This window comes from Tyto alba, unplaced genomic scaffold (assembly GCF_018691265.1).
Source record: "Tyto alba isolate M040663 unplaced genomic scaffold, T.alba_DEE_v4.0 Super-Scaffold_14, whole genome shotgun sequence".
NCBI lineage: Eukaryota > Metazoa > Chordata > Aves > Strigiformes > Tytonidae > Tyto > Tyto alba.
The window spans coordinates 22,219,663-22,233,768 of NW_024881276.1; the positions used below are offsets into that span (position 1 = coordinate 22,219,663).

Below are 14,106 nucleotides of genomic sequence, written 5' to 3' on the forward strand. Positions count from 1 at the left end.
ATCGGTCTGAAGTTGGCAGTATAGGGTTGGTTTAAATGCATCACCTGCTGTTGAGATGGTCGTTCTGTCAGCTCTGTTCCAACTGCTTGCTGCTGCTGTGGGTTCTAATCTGATTTTTTTAAAGCTGGTCTTAGGCTACTTCGAAGGGCACATTTGAATTCCCACTTCTTGTGTTAGTGCCACATTTGTTTATTCTCGTGGCTGTAGGCCCCCAGCTGGTACTGAAGGTGCTTTTGAGCGCTCAATACCAGTTACTTTGTGCAGCACAAACTACTTTTTGAACCACTCTAAAGCCACTGTGCTTTAGTTTGAGCTAGGTATGCAAGACGTTATATTGTACAACAGTACTGGTCCTTAACTGCTAATCAAATAGCCAATTACAATACTGATCCCTGAGTCATGAATAGCCTTTTTGTACTTAGAATTCAGTGCTGTCAACACCATTAGACCTGCTATTGATCATTCTCTTTAAATTTAAATCATCCCAAGAATATAAACTGTAAAAAGATTTATGTGATATGGCAGAAATCATAGGTTTTGTGTACAGTGCTACCAGGAGAGCAATGAAACTGTCACGTGAAGCTCGGTGAAGGAAGACAGCAGCGAGAGCAGGAGCCCACAGTTTTGTTTTCCGAAGGGAACTTATCACTGTTCTTTTGAGGCATTGCTGGAAGGCTGAGGGAGGGGGATACAAGGAAAATACAGCCTGTATTGGGATCCTGTCTGCTCGAAGTGAGAAGGGCAGGAGAGTCATTATGCAATATTCAGCAGCAAGCAACTTTCAGCCAGGCCAGGAAAGGCTCGATACAGTGCTGCCTGTAGGATTTAGGATCTAACTGCTGCAGGGAGTGGTGATGTGGTCACCAAAGAGAGTTTTTGCTTAGGGAGCTTGCCCTCTGGCAAAAGGGTGAGATGTATTTGATTGGGTCTGCTTCAGATCTTAGTTGTATACTGTCCAGTGTTTGGACTGGAGAGTACCTAGAGTCCGGGTAGCTGCTCTCGTGAAGTGCTGATGTTTCTGAAAAAGGAGAGAGTTCCAAGTCAGAACTGAAGCCTGAGCGTTGCTTTTACTTAAATGCTGCTTTGATTGAAAAGAGAAAACAAGCCATAAAATAAAGGGTTCTTTTAAGAGTCAGTATGCTGCTTTTTCTCGATAATCCCCTAAAGTCTAAACTTGGCAGAAGGGAGGTATAATCTAGGCTTTGCCTGTGCCTCAACTTTCCGTACTTCTCTGTGGCAGATATATCAACTTTCAAAGTTTTTCCAGCCAATGCACTACTGTTGCAACACACAGGCAAGGAAAGCCTAAAGCAGATACGAAATGTGTAAATGTTGTGCTCGAGTTGGGGGGGGGGTTGGAAGGGAAGAGGAAGTGAAGAAACGATGTTGAAATGCAAATGTTGAGCAACCTTGCGAGCTATTGCGGGGATTAATGGCAGTGACGGGCACATTGCCAGAGTCTAGTGTAAGGAGATAAGCATCTGTCTCAAAACAAAAAACCCACAGCATCAGTGACATTTTGAACCATGTAGTGACACAGTTTTTGGCTAGGGTGAAGTGGGTGCTTTGGGCTAAAATCACAAACGTTGTCTAGAAAAAAATTAAACTTTGTGCTCAAGTAAGGGTTAGAGACTGTCCTGCATTTTTTGCTTTCTCTTCTGCAAGCCCTGAATGACATCCATAAGAATTTTCATCCTTGTAGAGGTGGGAGAAGGCATCCACACAGGTATTGCAGGACAGAAAGGGAAGCAGGTGAAGGAAGATGGAAGGGGAGCTGTAGGATTTCAAGTCCAGTTTCTTTTGTTCTGCCAGAATCATTGGGGAACCCAGAAGTTTCTTTCCTGTCCTGTTCTGCCACCAATACAAGGTGTTGCTGTTGAGGAACTACAGTTACTTGCAAGGCACTAAACTATAAAGGGCTTCTTGCAGCTCGTGGCGTGACAGGTGGAAGAGAAGTGAGTGAAAGCCAAGTGGTGTACAGAGGAGCTGTATCCCTGCAGGAGCAGGACTGGAGTGTGGTGTGTCACTGAATCAGAGACCAAAGACTCCCGTAAGTCCCTTTGTGCAGAGCTGGCACACATGCTGGCACCGCTGCCCCCAAACCCTCTCCAGGCCCTGCTTGCAGCCACGGACCACAGCTGGTCTCTGAACTGGGACCACTCCTGGGCAAGTCTTTGGTCTTGTGGTAAATGACAGCAATCTCCTGGTCCAGTGACAAATTTGGGTCCCTCAGCTTGTGTTATTTAATTTTATTCTTTTTTTTTTTTTGCAAACATCTCCTGTAGTCAGTGGAGCACTAGCAGATATTACAACACTTCCATACTTCTCAGAGACTTGTGCCCTGGCACAGTATGACTGCTGTGAAATCACCGCGCTGTTCTTTCTACTCAGACTTGGGCAACACGTGTCCTGTGTCCTGCCTGACCAGTGATGAGGTAGAGTATAGAAAGCCCAGGTGACCACGTTCCTCTCAAATAAAGAGAGCAGAAACCAACTGATGGCACGAAGCCCACATCCAAGTAGTGTGCTTCAGTGTACTCTCCTACCTGAACTGCTGGAAAATCAATGCCTACAGACAGAGTTTGTCTGGCAGGCAGGAGGTGAGTCTGCTGAAAGTCTATTTAACACCAGGAATGGATAGGGGGTGCTCTGAAACTCTAGAGATTCTGATAGATGTCTGTAACAAAATTACCAGAAATTCTTTTCTAGAATAGGTAAAAAAGGCATGCTAAACTGCATCTGTACTCAAGAGTGGTTGAGGACAGCTTTCAGAACATAAATCCCACCCTTAAATAGGGGCTTACCTTGCCAGTGTGTTTTCAGGGTTTAAAGAGATTCTTCTGTTGCTGAAGAACAGCTTCACACTAAGGTACTCTGGCAATCAAATTTAGTAATGCCGTCAATGTCACCCAACATCACAAAAACTACATAGCTAAGTTCTTGGCATGAATGCTCATCATAAAATATGTAGAATGCTTCATAAGGGAAATAAAATTCATGGTTGGACCAAATGTTTTTATAAAGACAGTCAAATTCCACTTTAATTATGCTCCAGTGCATGAATTTATGATGACAAATTTACATGCCCTTAATCTAGTGAGCATATGCTTTTCATTAGGCAATGGGGATAGAAGCAGTGTGGCTAAGTTAAATTCATAGTAATTTAGCTGGTAACTTCTAGCCAACCCTGTAAGGTCCCTGACTTGAAAGACTTCAGTGCTGCCTACCTACTTACCTGATCAAACCCCCTTATTTTAAGTACTTCCTTAAAACACCATGGTCAAAAGTACTCAAGGAATTGGTAAAAAAAAAAAAGCCTGTCACAATACCCGTGTAATCAATTACAGCATTTGGAACATAGGAGAGCTAAATGGGAGCTCTTAACTACATCCTACAGTAGGTCATCAATCAAAATCTTGACTAATGTACAGCATCAGCTTGGAAAGAAAAAACCTTTAAGTGATCAGACAGCTCTCAACTCTTATTTCTGTCACTTTTAGTCTCAGTTGCAGCAAAAAAAAAAAAAAAAAAGAGGAAAAAATACATAAAAACGGCTGTACCAATTATTTTCAATCAACCTATCTCAAATGTTTCAGCTAGCTGACAGTGGCAAGAGGAGGCTGCCAGAGCTCCGGGTAGCTGAGCTGCCACCTCCACAGCTGCTGGAGCCCCTCTAACTGGGGCAGCCAACCCCCAGAAAGTCATCAGCTTTGCAAACAGGTGAGTTGCTATAACCTAAGGTGTGCTGGTGAATGAGCAGCTCTGCCCTCTGGAAATCGTCAGGGTATTATAGATATCCCTGGGAGCAGAGAAGCTCTGTTTCATGGCTGAATGTGGCCTTGTTTCCAAGGGAAGCCTGGTGGTACCCAAATGGTCAGAGTAGCTCTGGGTAACCTGGAAGGACAATGTGCTAGAAAAACGAAGCGCAGGCAACTGTCAGCTATGCAGAGAAGTGGATGGGGTGAGGAGGCATAACTGGAAAAAACAAAAACTAAGATAAGCACTCTCTCTCTCTGAATTGGTCTTAATCTCTTTTGTGCATGTGTGTACGCGGACACACACAGAGTTACATTGGTCTTTACAAATGAAACTTTGGACGAGGAGGTTTCCTCCCCCTATTAAAACATTTAAAACATTACTTTTATTAAAAAGTGGAAATATTTTTACATACTTTCCATATTTTAAAGGAGATTTTTGAAAAAAGTATGCTCAATATTTTGTAAAAATGGGGATTTATACACTCAGCAAGCTAATAGGAATACATCCACCTAAAAAGATGTCCAGTAAAAACATCTGCAGGAAAACTGCGCTGATACCACCAACATCCCAAAGGTGATGCTGTCTACCAGGAACTGGCTTTGGTGTGTGCTACTTTTGGAGAAAACCAAAATAAGTATGTCAAAAATAAGCACAAGCAAATCAAGAGAATAAGCATGCTGGGACACAGGTAGCACTGTCGAAGCATAATGGCCTTAGTGTCAGCCTGCAGCACAGTGGTCACTTCAATTTTGCCTTTGTCCCCTAATTGCTGGTTTTTATCCAGGGGAGTGGAAGAGTCAGTGCTACAGGGAATGCAGAGGGAGTCACAGGGGCCAGGCACAACACTGAAAGAAATGGTGTCTCCTGCCAGCAGCTGCTGATGCTGTAGGACGCGTGCCAAGCCTGTGGTCACCAGCCCCCTCCCGTCCTCTCCCCTGACTTTTAGGGAGCCCAGCGGCACAAGCCGCCGGCAGCCCCCAGGGCCCCCCCGGGTGCTGGGCGCGGGCACCCCCCAGCCCGCTGCCGCCTCCTCGGGCTTCCTCACAGCCCTGCCGAGAAGCAGCTTGTCCGAACAGCAGCGGAAAGCCTGGGCGTCGTTTCAGGGCAGTGCTCCCTCGAAGTCCACGTTCCCTGCCCTCTTGGGGCAGAGCCGGGGCCGCCTGCGCTCCCAGCCAGGAGCTCGCTGCCGGACAAACCGCTCCATCCCAGGAAACCTCGCCGGGGAAAGCAGCCTCTGGTGTGTCGCAGTAGGAGCCACGATCATCGTCCTGAGACCAGCTTCCTCATCTTGAACAAACAGTCTAGATTTAAACATCACAACCAACCATTCTGCATTTTAGTTCCTCCTCTACTCCCTTTTTTTTTAATTTATTTTTTTTTTCTGTTATCCCAGAGGTTGCCAGGAGTTCATCCACACAGGAATCACCTTTGTTTCTTCTTTCCAGCCTGTGTTTGGCCACTGATGCCACAGAGCCGATTCTTAGCAAATTCCACAGCTGCTGAAATATTCAGGTCGTTGGCAGTGGTAAAACAAATCCTGGTTTCTATCATTTCCAGCACTGTGTAGGAGTCATTGGTTGCTGTAGCCTAAATTAACTCTTTGGCAGAGGGGGGGCGGAAAAATATCTGAAAAGCTTAAGTTTTTAAATCCTATTGCTTGCCAAATTCCTTTATGAATTTCCTTGTAACATGAAACATAACCTTAGCTAGAAGATAAAAACATTTATATTCTTACCTTCATTTTTTCCCTCCTCAAACTCTTCCTCTCCGGTCTCTGTTAAAATTTGGTTTTGGTGATGTTTCTGTTTTTCAAATCATTGTAGCCTCTGCACTCCTGTCCTTCAAAAAGTTCTTTATAATCTGCATCTCTTGAAAGCATTGGAGTAGCACATATAGACAAAAATCCATTGAAAGTGCCTCATTTTCCTGGTATCTTATGTGTAATGTGAAATTGTGTGTCCTCTAGCCAGAAATAAACATTTCGGATCTTGGATGCGCCAATGAGCTGCAAAAAAATAATGGTGGTTAAATTATTTTAAAAGCTACGGATCAGAGTAGGGATCTAGAAAAGACCAAGATACAGGAAACACCTGAAACAACCAGGTTTTGGTGTTGGCAGGCTGTTTAACACCTCCCCGTGTTAAAACTCACTCAGGCTGTGAGGGGTCAGATTCTGGGGCTTCTCCAGCGGACGAGCCGGCGCTTTACCACATGCTGTTGTGAAAGCTGAGGCTCGCTAAGACGCGGGACGTAGAGTGAAAGTTCCAGCTGTTTCTCATCCCATCCAGGTCGGACCGACCGCACGATGACACCGCTTTGCCGCAGCACTGACCCGGCCGCCTGTTGCACAGCTCAGCCATCGGCTTGCTTTTTGTCATTTGCATCCATAATTGAATGTACCGTGCCACGTGGAGCCCCCCCGCCTCTCCCCTCCCCAGGCAGGAGGGCAATCTCGGCTACCCTTGCCCCATTTTTGCCCCAGGACCTGCGCAACCAGGGAGGGTGGGCATGAGGCTGCCGCCCTTGCTGGTGAAAACGGACTCGAGCGAACTAATGTGGTAAACTGCCATCCGATGTTCATGGTCGAGAGAAAATAATTTCCTGAGATTGCAAAGTTTTCTTTTACGCTACAGCGCTGAAAATCAGTTTGATGCCTGATAAGCAAGTTGTCCTTGGAAGCAGCGAGGCTGCCGGGGATGCCAAGCTCCGAGGAACGCCTGCTTGGGCCTGGCGAGCCTGCTCCTGCCCTGAGAAACAGCCGCTCCCGGGCAGCTCCCCCGAGCAGCGATAAGCCTATGCAATGCATATGTGCTGGGGGGGGCTGGGGGTTCAGTGCTGGACCGCACCTCCGTGCTCCATGAGAATTCGAACAGAGGGACGGTAAATTTCTGCCATGCCCGACACTGAAACACCTGAAGGATTTTTCGGTGCTGAGAGGATGGGGAAAAGAACTAAGTTTTCATGTCGGAAACAAATGTACAAAGATAATCTGTGAAGTGAAGCACAGGTTCTCAGATTAAAGTCTAAGATAAATGTCAGCTTTTGGCAACAGAGCACTGATGGTCAGGATGGGGAGGGATAGGTGGAGGGGACCACGCACAGAGTGGGCACTCTTCCTCCAAGTAGACAAGGAGAACAGAAGTGGAAAACCCTTCCAAAACAAAAATTTTGGTTTTGAAATGCTGAAAATATTCCATCTGAAGGGATACTTCTATGTCCTTACTGAGTATATTGCAGAGCCAAATAGCAAGTAACTGTGATATAGTAAATAGTTAAAGGGAAAAATATTTATTTTCATTTTCGTATGGATCCAGGTATGTCCCAAGTAAGCATGAGGTTAAAAGTACTCACATAAACTGAAAAGCTACTACAAATTTTAGGAAAAAAATATGTGGAACCAGAGAATGCTAGGCTGGAGGATTTTTTTTCCCAGGAAAATCAACACTTCATTTGAAAGAACACTTCCACTGTTATTATAAGAATTGCTGTTTGAAACAACAAGGAAAAAAAAAAAGCAAAACCAACAAAAAATACCCCACTTGCTAAAGGTAAAATTAGATTTGTTCTATCAAATCATCTGTGACAATAGAAGAGTGGAGGAGGAGGAAATGCCACATTTTCTAAAAGCTTTATTTTAACTCCTGATCTATGGAGGAAAACAACCAAGAGCTGTGCAGGGAGGAGGGCTGGAGGAAGCTGTTAGCCAGACAATAGCAGAGACTGCCAAAACCAGTTTTATGTAGAGCAGAAAAACAGGGTTCTGACAGCACAATTTTTGTAAGTGCATATCCAAAATTAAAGGTCAGAAATTACCAACGTGGGCAGCATTTTACAACTGAACCCCAGCTATTATTTGCCTTTTTTTTTTTTCTCCTAAGGCTCCCACGTCAGCTTTTGCCCAAAGACTTCAAGGTGCAAGAATGAAACAGAGGCATTGCAGGGGAAAAAAATAATGACCCAGTTTCTCCATGCAAAACATTATCAAAGCAGTCGAACGCAGCCAAATATGGGACAGCGTTGTGAGTTCCAGCAGGTGGGTTCACATAAAGTAAAAAAAGTGTTAAAAATAAGATGTTAAGCAATCCCCCGCAACTGGAAACTAAAGGGTTAACCACATCTTCCTTTCAACCTAGGTTCAGAGCCACTTTTGTATTAAAAAAAAAAAAAAAAAAAAAGAAAAAGAAAAGAAAAAGAAGTCTTTCCCACAATCGAAGTGTTTATGGAGTTCGAAAAGGCCCCATGCCATCCCGGGTCCAGAGCTGTTCCCGCTGAGGAAGGTCTCCCCCGGCGCGCTCCCACGGGCACCAGCCAGAAGCAGGCTCCTCAGGACACCCCTCGATCGAGAGGACCGTGTGAATTAGTTTTCTGGGCTGGCTTGTTCATGCACCACTTTCATGATCTTCATTTCGTCAGCTTTAACCCACACTCTGCCAGTCCCTGAACCAGGCTAATCCTGCGTGTTTCAGCACGTGGGGCACCCTGGCAAAGATTTGGGATGGGATGGAGGGGATTACTTTTGTTTATTTGTTTATTTAAATGCCTCTGCAACTCAAATGGGGGGGGAAATTTGGAAAATCAAAGAGAATCAGAGTAAGATTTTGATGTCTTTCCTTAAAAACTAAGCTATGAAAAGCACTGAAGTAAAACAGTGATACAGACTGGTCAGCCTCACTTTCTGTTTGTTGTTGTTGTTCAGCACAATGTTGCTATATTCAGATTTGCAAAAACACAATGATGTTCATGTTGGAAAAAAAAACCACCTAAACAACAAAATCCAACCCCAAACCCCAGTACCACCATCTCAGCTATCTCAATGGGAATTGGAATTTCCATAAAAGATTAATTTTGTAATAAATCCAGTTTAAACTTTTTAACCATTTAAAACTTTACATTTCTTAAAATTTTCTCGTAGTGTTAAATCAAGCTATTTAGACATAAATAGGCTTTCAAATAATTACATTTGCTCCAAAGCCCGATAATGGCAGGTTGGCTTTATTATTTTGTTAAACCATTTCCTTGTGTAAGCTTTGCTAACTAAAGTCCTCCAGAGTCATAGCGTGATGCATGCAAAATCTTGACTGTAGCACAAAAAGCTCCAAGAATCTGTGGGGCAGGAAAAAAAAGCAGAGAAAAATAAATTCCTTTTAAAATTTATTTTGGTTAGTTTGGTTAACTGAGGAGCCCTGCTGCTGGCAGAGGCAGGTCAGAAGTGTCTGAGAGCGCTGCATAACTACACCGAGGAGCGAGAGAGCAGCTCACAGATGCCAACAACGGAGGCAAAGACAAACGTGAGAGGCGTTCTCTGCAAAATTGCCAAGCTGGACTAGAACAAGAGAGTTGTGGGAAGATGGAGAACACTTCCAGTCCCTTTTGGATGGATTCCAGGTTTGTCACATGGCAACCTAAAAATCTGCCTTTGCTTGTTCAGGCCTTCACCAGCAAATATTTTGTTTAAGGTCAAACAAGGAATCCTACAGAGCTATTTGCCCACTGCTTTCCTAAAACTAACCTCTCTAAAATTATAAACTGAGTTTAATGGGGAGAGTCAGTGTACCTTCCGAGACAGCCTCTCCTGCTCTTCTAAATCTCTTGAAGCCTCTCCATTATTAATTCCTGCTCTCTTCCATTTACTTGCATGGAGATCAAGCACCATCCCATCTCTTCTTCCAATCCACCTCATGGATCCACCTCCTCCTGCGCATGGACAACCCAAGCTGCCGACTGAAGCTGTCCGACGCACGAAGAGCAGAACAGAACAGGCAACACCAGCCCAGGACAGACGTTCCCACTCCCTTCCAGTTGCAGGGAGGGTGTCCCAGCACAGGGAAGAAGGGAAGCAGCCAGAGACGGTCCCTCTACCCAGCCCATGGTGGGTCCTCCACAGGCTGCTGAGCAGCTCCGGGCCAGTCTGCGCTGCACTCCTCCACCCAGCTCCCTCCATGCTTCCCTAACTTTAAGATAGGCCTTTGAAAGAGAGCTGTGGCCAGGTGAATTTTGTTGTTGTTTTTCTTGCAGGAGAATGGATCAAGATGCTTCTAAAATAGTTGTTTAACAGCTGCTGTCTGACTGTGGTCCTAGCTCTGCCCAAAGGGACTGGAGCACAGACACAAGATAGAAAAAGGGCAATTTTTTCCATGGACGCTTACAAATATCACCTCATGCTCACAGCTTTCTGTGGCTGACATAATCTCTGTAGTGCACCACAAATCTCAGAGCAGTGAGGATCTCCAAGAGCCTCACTCTCAGAGAGTGAAGAGAAGACTTGCAAGTTTAGGCAAAAGCACGTAACTTTAAGATGGAGTCTGCCAAGTTTGTAAACAGCATTTTACAGCGTGCTTGCCTGCAATGGATCTGGGTTTGGAGACACAGGAGGCCACTGCCAGCCCTATATTTCTCATGAAATGCGAAGCAGAAGCCCTTGTTTTACCTTTTTTTTTAATAGTTGTACGATCAGTCAGAGCCCTGGCACCTTCTGCGACACGCATAGTGAATCTCAGCTCTCCCCTCCCAAACCCCTTCAGCCAGGAGGAAGAAGAAACTCTCATTTCTGCAGAACGTGTCAGTTCACTGAAGTCTCCAATCCCCCAAGGAGAAGGCAAAAAGCAGCAGCAGTGCCACTGCAGGGCCATGACCGCTCTGTGCCCAGCACTGCTGCTGCTGCCCACAGATACCCTGCACACTGGAGGGCTGTACAGCTCCACGTATTATGAAAGAAAAGCGGATGCTTTGGAAATACTCTGGTCATGATGACCTCTGTGACTTTCTGCTGCTGTCTGTCTCTGAGGCAGTCGTAAAAGTTAAAAAAGATGGAGGAGCGCTGCTGTACCCTACCAAACTGGTCCAAAAACTTTCATCTGCCCCCAGGCTGGGTAAGCCTGCACAACAAAACGCACATGGCTGATGGGCCACCTCGGGCTTCAGCTGCATACTCTGTCCAGTGTCACCAGCCGACTGTGAATGTCACTGATGTTTCAAGGTCGTATCATCTGAAGTAAATGAAACAAACTAGAATAATCCTCTTTGAGGATGCCTAGACTGTGCTGTTTGCTAGTCAACAGCATGTTTGAATAAAAGGTTCATTCCTTCAGACTTAAATCTTTCCCTGTTTGAGCAGCTGACTCTTTAGTAAGAGTTGAATGTGGATGTTAGCATACTGTGCCAAACTGTGGAGTGAGCAAGAGGCAGGGGGTGTATAGGCAAACTTTTTTTTTTTTTTTTAAGGCAGTCATCTGCAACAAAACAAGTGCAGAAAAGCAAATGCAGGAGTGTGTAGAGGAAAGCAACTTGCAAACCTGATTTCAGGGCCAACGAGTGTGCTTTCAAATCTAAGATCAGTTCAAGTGGACTATGACCAACTATTACAGACCTTGGCACTTGGAGCATAGAAAAGAATGAATTTATTTCTAAAGCTTGCCCTGGTCCCCATCTGTGATAAACTAGGAAAGGAAAGGCACCACCCAGCACAACAGTTGCTCCCAAGGTAAATTACAGCCTACAAAAATCAAAAGGAATTTCAGGTTTCCAAAGATCCAGAGCTACCCTAAATGCATATGTTATGCCTGTGCTGTGCCTTCAGCATGAAGCTCTGTGAAGGTGAGGGACTGCACCTGCACTGCCACATGAGAGGGACAGGACCTGGCCTGGGCCCTCAGGACAAATGGTCCCAACGGAGTCACACCCACACGCATCCACATCTGCCCTGAGCAAACTCCGCTTGCGGAGAGCTAGCCGGAGCAGTCCCACGTGGAGCTGGCTAGCCTGCAGGTGCTGCGGGTCAGCATGGCAAGCCTGAGTTCTCTACCTGGGGAACTTCTTTAGCAGGGGAAAACATGCTGAAACGGAGCCCATCCTTCAGAGACTCCTGCTAAACGGAAAATTCAATGGCGCGGCCGCTGTGGGTCCCCAAGAGCTGCCTGGCACAAGCCGAGGTCTGCAGTTCGGTTTCCCCAGCCGACTCCTGAGTCCTGGCTGGTGCGGCGTGGCAGGCTGGAGAACACAAGAGGGTGTTTTTCCACGGCAGCCACTGCCAGGAGTGTGCTGTCAGGAGAGCCACACAGCAAACAGCTTCTCATGAGGTGTCCTGACACATTAACCAAGAGCTGAACTGGAAAATTTGAACCCAAGAGTGCAGAGTAGGTGGAAAGTGTAGAGCTAGGTTCAAATACAGGTTAGGTCTCAGCTGGTAGCTGACAGCTCTCCTCTGGGCACTGAGGGGACAGCTAAGCAGGACTTGTGGCTAAGATGGGCTTAACCAGCCTGCTTCAGTGACAGGGGGAAGATGTCTCAGTAGTATTTGAGGCTACACTTTAGTTCTCACACAGTAATGTTATTAAAATAGCTGTTTTAACATAGCTAAATCCCTAGGAAACAGTCAGCTTTTCAGGCTGTCCAAATAGTTAAGGCATACATCCATTCTACCGTTTTTTTTTTTTTACCTTTTTTTTTTTTTTTCCCAAACTCATTGATGGCACATGTATACAAATACTTCTTTTCCTTGCAGGTTTTAATGGGAGGACAGACGATAGATGTAATTAAACAAGATCTAATCTGTCCTGCTAGCTGATGTTTTAACAGAGCAGCAAGTCAGAGAGTTAGCTCTTACTTTAATAGTACTAGTGTGTCACAATGGCAATATCATTCAGTATTGTGGGATTACTTCTGTGGAGATGCACAGTGAACACCACTCAGCTGTGCATGAAAACCATGATGTGTTCCTACAACATTACAGCGCTTCACGAGCAGAGGCCTGATAGCAAGTACAAGTTGGGAGAGGAGTGGCTGGAGGGAGCAGCCCTGCAGAAAGAGGTCCGGGGGTGCTGGGTGCCAGCAGGCTCAGCGTGAGCCAGCGGTGTGTGCCCTGGCAGCCCAGAGGGCAAACCGCACCCTGGGGTGCATCAGACACAAACACAACCAGCCTGTCACAAGAGGTGACTATCCCGCTGAACTCAGCCTTGGGGCGGCCTCACCTTGAGTCCTGTGTGAAGTTCTGGGCCCCACAATTTCAGCAGGATGTAAAGGTCCTTGTATGCGTCCAGAGGAGGGCAGCCAAGCTAGTGAAAGGGCTGGAAGGCATGTCCTGTGAGGGGCAGCTAAGGACTTTGGGCTTGTCAAGCTTGCAGAAAAGGAGGCTGAGGGGTGACCTCATTCCTCCCTACGGCTTCCTGAGGGGCTTCCTGAGCTCTTCTCCTTGGGATCCAGTGACAGGACGAGTGGGAATGGTACAAAGCTATACCAAGGGAGGTTTAGACTGCACATTAGGAAGCATTTCTTTACTGAGAGGGTGGTTAAACAGTGGAACAGGCTTCCTAGAGAGCTGGTTGCCCCAAGCCTGTCAGTGTTTAAGAGGCATTTGGACAATGCCCTTAACAACACACTTTGACTTGGTCAGCCCTGAAGTGGTCAGGCAGTCGGACTAGATGATCGTTGTAGATCCCTTCCAACTGAAATGTTCTGTTCTGTTATAACCTTGAGGATCAAGGCAGGAGCTCCCGTGCAGAGCGGCACCAGAGACACCACCAGCAGCTCCCGGTCCTGCACCAGGCTGACTCTAGCCCCACTTTTCAGGATCGACATTGCACAGATCTGTGCTGAAAGCACAGCAGGTGCCAGGCTGGCCTGCAGCCACCCAGCTGCCCCCTCCCTCCCTCTGCTGCAAAATCAGCTTCAGAGGATGGGAGCACTTTCCTGTCTCTTTTAAATGCAGCACTTACAATTTGCCTGCTGCTCTGCAAATGTGCCAGCTGCTTTCGAGACCGTATTTGTCATGGAGGAGGCCTCAAAAATAAAGATGCAGAAAGGAGCAGGTCCCTGCCAGGAGGGCACCAGGCAGGTGGGGGGCTGGGGGCTTGGCACTGGGCTTCCCTGCCGATACACACCAGGTTTGGGCAAGGCTGAGACACAAGCACTTCAAGGCCAGGGTGCAAGTTTCCTAAGGGGGCGGGGGGTAAGACACCTAATTTATTTCTGATTAGCTGCAATGACGCTGAGAGGGGTTAGAAGTCAGGGAGGCAGGCACATTCCCAGGCGTGGGAGAGGAGAGGGAGGGGATTCCTTCTTACTTGGACTCACTGTGGCCTGGGTGCTGCCTGTCCTAACATGTAGCAAAGATGTCAGCAAAACCCTTCCCCACCTCAGACCGGCTTATTAGCACACCACTTTTTCATCATTTCTGACAAATTCCCTCTTCAGCCTCTGCTCTCCAAAAGAAAGCCTCAGGTGCAGCTGAATCTCCCCCACTCTGGCATTTGCAGCCTCAGTAACGCCCTTTTAAAAACACGTGTGGCGGCGGGGAACGATGGGAGGAGTAAAACCAGTCAAGGAGAAGCCTAAACATTACGCTTTTTCACC

The 14,106-nt window shown here is 46.5% G+C and overlaps 1 long non-coding RNA gene across 1 annotated transcript; it reads left to right on the forward strand.

Moving 5' to 3' along the window:
* Positions 1 to 308: 308 nt before the first annotated feature.
* Positions 309 to 8,424, forward strand: LOC116961948. Its single transcript, XR_004407264.2, has 3 exons — positions 309 to 3,720; positions 7,638 to 7,792; positions 7,893 to 8,424. It is a non-coding gene; the product is annotated as an uncharacterized LOC116961948 (long non-coding RNA).
* The last annotated feature ends 5,682 nt before the right edge of the window (positions 8,425 to 14,106 follow it).